We start from the raw sequence: 8,154 nt of genomic DNA, 5'->3' as shown, positions 1-8,154 counted from the left end.
CGAATGTTATAGCCGCAAGCGTCTGTTGGACCGCCTGGCTGACAAGGGGGTACTCAAGTCCTATGTTCTGAGGTCCAAAGTTACCCTACAAACTAACACTGGGCAGCCACCCAAAAAGAAGTCCCACTTTGCTAATAGTTCGGATACTGATGATACTCTTATCTATACAATAGCAGGCGGCTTCGCTGGAGGCGACCCTACCATCTAGGGTAATAAAGACTACGTCAGGCGGCTCGATGTTAACTCAGTCGACGAGGGTCAGGCGTCCAAGGACTCCTTCCCCGAAGTCATTATTACTGAGGGTGACAAGGGCAGAGTCAGGAGGCTGCATGATGATCCTGTAGTCATCGAATGCAAAGTGGCTAACCAAAGAGTCGGTCGGATCCTTATTGACATTGGGAGTTCGTCTTATCTCATCAGTCCCAAGTGCCTGACCAAGCTTAGGTACAAGCCCGAGAGTATGCACCAAGTCTCTCATCCCTTAGTAGGATTTGGGGGTGGTGTGGTAAATCTGGTAGGTCGAATAGACTTACCTATTCGTCTTGGCGAGAAAGGGGAGGGACGCCATATGGTGGTCCGATTCTTAGTTGTTGAAGAGCTGACGGCCTATAACATGATTTTGGGGCGCCCCACCCTGAATGAATCCAAGGCTGTTATCATTCTTTCTCTTATGCTTCTCAAGTTTGAGAGGGATGATGGAACAGTTGGGTCCCTATGGGGAGACCAGAAGATGGCCAGGGAGTGGTACCTCTCTGATGTCAAGCCCACTGTGGTCGCAGCCGGCCCTATTGGAGGAACTACTTACCTGGACCAAGTCAAGGAAGCCGTGCCTGCTGCTACAGCAGCCGGCAAGAAGAGAAAGGCCATCCAAATGGTGGCCAAGAAAAAAGACAGGCAATAGCAATCACTGACCGGTCAAAGGCCAGATGAGCTCTGACCCCACCCGACTGGTAAGCACATGGACATCGTCCTAGATGACTCTCGTCCTGACCGGATTGTTAAGGTTGGGACGACTGCTATGCTGAACTCGGTGCAGACTAGCACCACTTGTTAAAAGAATTCAAAGACATCTTTGCCTTTGAAGTGGACGAGATGCCAGGCATCAGCCCGGATCTAGCCGTCCACAAACATGTTGTGGATCCTAAAAAGAAGCCAGTAAGAAAAGAAGAGGAACCATGGTGAAGAAAAAAGCCAAGCGGCAGCCAACGAGGTGAAAAAATTGTTAGATGCTGGTTTCATTCGGCAATGCTACTTCCCTGATTGGGTTGCCAATGTTGTTCTAGTAAAGAAGCCGAATGGAACCTGGTGCATGTGTGTAGACTACACAGACTTAAACAAGGCATGTTTGAAGGATAGTTATCCTCTCCCAAAGATCGACAACCTGGTCGACTCTACAGTCGGTCATGCCTTGATGAGCTTCATGGACGCCTATTTAGGCTTTCACCAGATACCCTTGGGGAAGAAGGATCAAGAAAAGACGGCATTCGTCACTGATCGGGGGTTATTTTGTTATGGCTTTTGGTTTGAAGAATGCGCCTGCTACCTTCCAAAGAATGATTAATACAGTCTTCATCAATCAAATTGGAAGAAATGTGGAGGCGTACATTGATGATATGATAGTCAAATCCAAACTTCAGACGGACCATCTTACAGATCTCCGAGAAACATTCTCCACACTCAGGCGGCACCAGGTCATGCTCAATCCCAAGAAATGTGTTTTTGGTGTTGAGTTTGGGAAGTTACTCGGATTTCTGATTGATCAAAGGGGGATAAAGGCCAATCTAGAAAAAATACAGGCGGTCGTAGACATGCAGTCGCCCCATACTGTAAAGGAAGTTAAAAAATTAACAGGTTGTCTGGCGGCATTGGGGAGATTCCTCAGTCGGTCAGGTGACAAGTGCCTTTATTTCTTCCTAGCAATCAAGAAGAAGACTATGTTTGAATGGGGGACGGATGCAGAGGCGACCTTCCAAAAGTTGAAGGAACACTTGCACTCTTTGCCAAGGCTCGTCAGCCCTTTTCAAAAGAAGTGTTATACATGTACTTGGCCGTCTCTGATCATGCTCTCAGTGCCGTTCTCCTTGCTGAAAGAGACGACTGCCAGCTCCCCGTCTATTTTATCAGCCATGTCCTGAAAGATGCTGAGTTACAGTACCCCAAGGTTGAAAAATTCGGCCTGGCCCTCTTCATGGCAGTTAAGAAGCTGAAACCCTACTTCTTGGCACATCCGGTCGTGGTCTACACTGACCAACTAATCAAGCGGCCACTGACAACCATGGAATCATCCAGTCGAATGATTAAATGGGCAATTTAAATGCAAAGCCTAGAAATTACTTTTAAGCCAAGGAAAGCAGTGAAGGGGCAGGCACTTGCCGACTTCATTGTTGAAATGACTAGGCTGGCTAATCCAGACAATCCTGACCAAGTCTGGAAGGTATATGTGGACGAGAGCTCCACAATGAACGGTTGTGGTGCAGGCGTCATATGTCAATCTTCTGAAGGGGAAAAATATGAATATGCACTGGATTTTAAAATCAAGGCCTCGAACAATAAGGCAGAATATGAAGCCCTACTAGCCGGAATACACATGTGTAAGGCGGCTGGGGCAAAGAAAGTGGATGCCTGTTCTGATTCGCAGTTGATTGTTAGCCAATACCATGATGACTATGAAGCCACACATCCGGCTATGATCAAGTATCTACGGGCGGTCAAATAAGAGGCTGGGACACTTGAACAATTCCACCTAAGTCAAGTGCCCAGGTTCGAGAATAACCAGGCGGATGCTCTCTCCAAATTGGCATCATCCGCCTCTTGTGACACACCAAGGTCAGTTTTCTGGGAAGTGATGGAAAAAAGGAGCATTGAGTAGGAGCCCATTGGAGTCCTTGATCGAAGCTCAACCTGGATGGATGGCATCCGGGCATACTTAACAGACGACACCCTCCCGGATACTTACCCAGAGATGATTATAATGAAAAAGCGTGCGTCTAACTTTGAGATTCACAAAGGGGAACTTTTCAAGAAAGGCTATCTACAACCTCTTTTGAAGTGTGTTACCCCAGAAAAGGGCCGAGAGGTCCTCGAAGACTTGCATTCAGGGTTCTACGCTTCCCACATAGGCGGCAGGACCCTAGCAAAGAGAGTCAGACGGCAGGCAGCTAGCCAGAACTTGGACCGTAGACAACTTGAAAAAGTACTACTTCTGAGATTTGTAAATTATTTGTATATGTAAGTATATCAATAAAATTTGCAATTTATTTTTCAGTTTTTTGCAAGTCTCCTCAGTGGGGCAAGCCGCCTGTACACAGTCGGCCTTATTTCTATCAATCACTCTCTCGCATGAGTATTAATGTTAAGTCTAAGACAACTTAGAAAACTGTTCTCTGAAACAACCTAATGAGGCCACAGCCCGGATGATCAACCCGAGGCCCATGGCCGAATGATCCTTATGAAATTAAACTAATACGTCTGTCCCAAAAAAAAAGAGCAGGCGTCCGGTAACATCCATCCGAGTGAATTCGTCGCAGAGAGCATCTCCCATTTGGGTAGCACATTGCTCTATAAACCTAAAACAAACGGCCCTACCGAGTGTCTCCAAGACAACCTCGCAGTCGTTTGACCTGAGACCAAGATAAACGTACCGCTTCACTACGAGCACGTGGTAGACAGTTAAAATCTAAGTCAAAAACCGCCTGTTATTGCTTGGGATAATACAGTCAGCATAATTTGAGTAAATAGCTAAGTAAAACTTGACGAATAAAGAGGTACCATGCGGCCAAAGCTCCCCGTCTATTTCTTCTACTCACTCAAATCAAAGTGTCAGATCAATTAACCCAAAGGGTTAACTCATAGTCACACTAAACCTTGGAATGGAACCTAAACGGTGTGAATCAAACTGCCTATTTTTTGGCAAACAGACGGTATTCGGCCACTATTATTCCTTTTAAAGGTTAGCAAGCATTAACCTCTTGTAAACCTACAGGCGAATACTGCGGCTAAATATTCCAAGCACCGCCTGTTTCCATATGAGAAACAATCAAAGGCCTAGAACTTCAAAATAGAACACTAGATACAGCTCTAGCCGGCTGTTTTTCCTGTTTCATTCAAGTTCGAGTAACGGAAACTGATTAACCTAAAAAGGTTAACTCATAGTCACTCACCCAACCTACAATGGAATCTAAAAGGTACGAATCCTTGTATTAGACAGACGACATTTGGCCACTGCTCTTATTTAGGCTAGCGACACCGTGGGAGCTAATTTGATTAAAAAATTTCAGATTGGCACTTGTGCTGTACAAGCACCAAGTAGACGGACTATTTACAATCAATAAAATAAACTAAGTACAAACTTAGTATATTGCGGTTTACTATAAGGCCGAGAGTCGAGTTATGCTAGGTGTTCGGCTGGGAAATGGCCGACTGACTGCCTGGTTTGGGGCAATCACCATAGTGATTGATTGACCTGGAATTAGTAATACTCAAAGTATCAAAAATTCCAAGTCAATCAACTCACCTTTGAAAACCAGGCGCCAGTCGCCCAGGGGCAAGAACAGTCGGTATATAGAACATTCATGAAAATAAAGGTTACATACGTAGAAAAATTCATGAAAAGCAAAAAATTCAAAAACTTCAAAATTTGGAGAAACTGGCAAAAACGGCCGGATGATTAATATAAACAGTCGGGCAAGTGACCGACAGAAATGTTAAAATTTAAGATTGTCAATGAACCCCGACCACTTGGGTAATGATACAAAGTGAGTGGCACGCAGGCCAAAGATACTTAAGCTTCTGGAGGAGGCTTCTCAGATTTAGGAGCCGCATTATTCTGGTCCCCAGCCGGCTTTTCCTCCCTATTCTCGCCATCTGCCTCCTCCTCCTCCTGGTCCGACTCCCCAGAGGTAGAATCAGACGACTCGCCACCCTCCTTTTCTTCATCATGGTCTTGCCCCATGATATTGTCATTGTACTCTCGGGAAGAGAGCCGCCAGGTCATCTCTATGATGAAGTTGTTGTCCTCCATCATGTCCTTGACCAACGCCTGTTTCTCCTCGTTGGCCCTAGAGGTGTATTTTTTGGCAAGCTGGGTCTCCTGGTTGGCCAGCCGCTGCTTCAGCTTGTCCACCCGACTGCAGAGGACGGCTGCCCCTTGGTCCGCCTCTTTTAGAGGCGCGAGCTCAGCCTTGAGGTCCGATACGGACTTCTCCAGTTACGAGATCCTCTTCTGGGCCGCCTATAAGTCCTTCTTGACCAGCAAATTGGCAGACGCCTGATAATACAGTCAATGGTCAGAATTTCGTTGTGTGCAATCTGGAACATAGCTTTGCCATAATCAGAGGCGGCCCGGGCCTTCGCAGCCTTTACCACTTTGTTCTTTTCGCTTAGGAGCTTGCAGAGACCATACACTCACAGCATAGACTGCACTCGGCTAAAAAACAGTTGTGAGTCACAGGCGCTAGGCAATTATTTAAATAAACAAGGAACTTTTTACTAAGTATACCTCGGCCAGGAGAGCCAGAATGGCTTCAAGGTTAAGGGTGCCGACTCCTTTAACAGACTTCCTGTCCTTGACAGGGATGGCCTTCAGCATGGACCTAGTTATCTGAACCAGATCCGACCTTTGAGGGACATCTACAAAATCAATACCCTGTAAGTACTTGGTGTAAATTCAGACTGCTCTCGGAGTTGCTAGGCGACTGCCGATTGAATTTGACCCTCATAGGGTAAGGGAAAGGACATAAGTCTTTGATACCTTCAGTATCCGCCTCATTCTCCTTCTCCTTCCCCTACCGACTGCCAGCAGGGACGGCTGGAGATTTTGGGGGTGGAATGCTTCCTGGACTTGAGGCCACATGCTTCCTGGCTCTCTCAGGAGTTGTCACGTCCCTAGCCGTCTGTTTCCTAACCTTAGGATCCGGATGGGAGGAGGAGGAAGGCTTTGTTACAGTGTCCTACAAAATAATCTCAATAAAGTGAGAGGCAGGCGGCAGAAAAGCTAAATGAAATATGTTCAGTTCAAAGTTCAAAGTTCACTTTTGGCGCCTGCACAACAACAAGCGACTCTTCAGCTGGCCGCTTGCCAAGGATGGTCGAGCGGTACTGAGCAGCGGCTTTCTTAGAGGCCGAGAGCTTTTCCATAGCTTTGTCTACAAAAGATGAATCAAGGAGTTAGTTTGACACAAAATAAATCAAGTTTCACAAGACATTTAAACAGGCGGTCAGCTACCTCTCGGCATCTCTTCACTTAGGCCACAGGCGGCCAAATATGTCCCATCGTATAACCACTTATATTTGGGAACATATTTTTGAGGGATGAACTTTGTCACCCCAGTCTCGGGGTTCGCCTGTATGTCTACTTTGAAGAGCCTTCTGTCAAGGATTTCTTCTTTGGCTTTACGAGGAACAGACGGCAGCTTAGAGCCGCCTGTTAGGAAAGGTGGGTTCCTATTCCACCTGTTAAATTTTTTGTTCCTAACCGTGTCAGGGCTGGAGATGATGTAGAAAGTGTTCCTCCAATCTTTCCACTTATTCTCCTTCCCCACAGTCATCATATAGGGTTTGTAGCTAGACATTTGATACCAGCCGGTCCCGCTTGTCTTTGGGGTCCGACTAAGGTAGTGCATATGAGCGAATGCCTCAAAGCTTGGCTCTACCTCATGCATTTCACAGCCGACAACATAGCCCAAGATGTTGAACCAAGAGTTAGGGGCTAGTTGCCAGACACCCAGCTGGTACCCATCCAAAATCCTCTCTACAGCCGGATGTAGAGGAAATCTCAGGCCAACCTTAATTGCCGCCTCATAGCAGCCAAAACAGGCGTCCCCGTAGCTGGACTCCTCGGGCTAGACTACCGTGTCCTCGGCATCCTGCGTGCAAATAACATACCCATGTCCCATGACATGGTCAGCTCTGAAGTTCTCAATTTTTTCAGCCATCATTTTCCGCCTGCCTTTGGGAACATGATGATAGTAGGCGGTGTATTGCTCTCGGTTGGTAGCAGACGGCTTCGCCCAGTTTGGTCCCAAGTCTACTGAAAGGGACTCTCGGGCACTCTCTAGCCGAGAGTGCCTCTCTTCAGATTCATCCGAAAAGTTATTTGAAGTGCTTGGCTCAGAATCGCTATCTAAGCTCTCGGATGAAGGGTCCGCCTGCCGGGCCAGATCAACAAAGGTTGGCATTACATTTTCAACTTCTTCCCCTGATTCGTCTAAAACGGAATCACTAGGGGTACTTGGGGCACCAGGCGGCAAGTCAGACACCTCGCTGACAGGCGCATGAAAGAAAGAGCCGTATGAATTGGTCACCCATATTTTCCTCTTAGTTCTGACCATGGTGTCCTGCATAGACACATAGACGGTCGGACTTGGGACAATTCGCAAAGGGTGATCCAGCAAGGGGCAGTCGGCACTCCCAGTTCTAGATTCAGTCATCCCCGGTGACCAGCGATCACTAACCTAGGTCGTGTCGTGTGCTTTTGGGAAACCATTTTCAAAAGAAAAAACAAAGTACGAAAAACTAAAAAGAAACAGACGGTTACCTTTAGTTGATGAAGATGGAAGTACTTGAAAGTCTACGACGACTGTAAGAGCAGACAGTCTATAAAACAGGCGGTCTGGTGCAGTCGGGAGCTCTCTCTCAGAAAAAGACAAAAGCTCTCTAGAATTTTTTGGAAACGTCCAAGCAAATGATTTGGACATCCCCTATTTATAGGGGGGTGAATTCCAAGGGACTGTAAAAAAAAAAAAAAAAGTAAAAAACCGTTAGTCAATCATGGTGTGACACCTGTCACAGACGCCACCTGGCATGCCACGTCGCCCCTGTGAGGGGCAAATGATTAAGGGATTTTTTCCCGCCACGTGGACCACTCAAGTCCTGCCACGTGACATCCACGTGGACCAACCAGGGTCCGCCACGTGTCACCTCGTGAGAGGTCTAAGGTGGACCAATCAGGCCACGACACGTGGCAGACAGATAGCCCATCAGGAAAATGACCTTCTACAGCTCAAATTCCTAGGCAATGCCCAGTTGTCACGGTCCGAGTGATTCAACACCAGATCGTGCGGCGCGCTCTCGTCTTTTGGCGACAAGGGCGCAAGCCTAAAGCAAGGAGGTTCGTGAGTACACAGCAACACGGACCTACGGTGTCTCAAGAGGGCG

This window comes from Chenopodium quinoa, unplaced genomic scaffold (genome assembly GCF_001683475.1).
Source record: "Chenopodium quinoa cultivar QQ74 unplaced genomic scaffold, ASM168347v1, whole genome shotgun sequence".
Taxonomy (NCBI): domain Eukaryota; kingdom Viridiplantae; phylum Streptophyta; class Magnoliopsida; order Caryophyllales; family Amaranthaceae; genus Chenopodium; species Chenopodium quinoa.
This window is presented reverse-complemented; position numbering follows the sequence as displayed.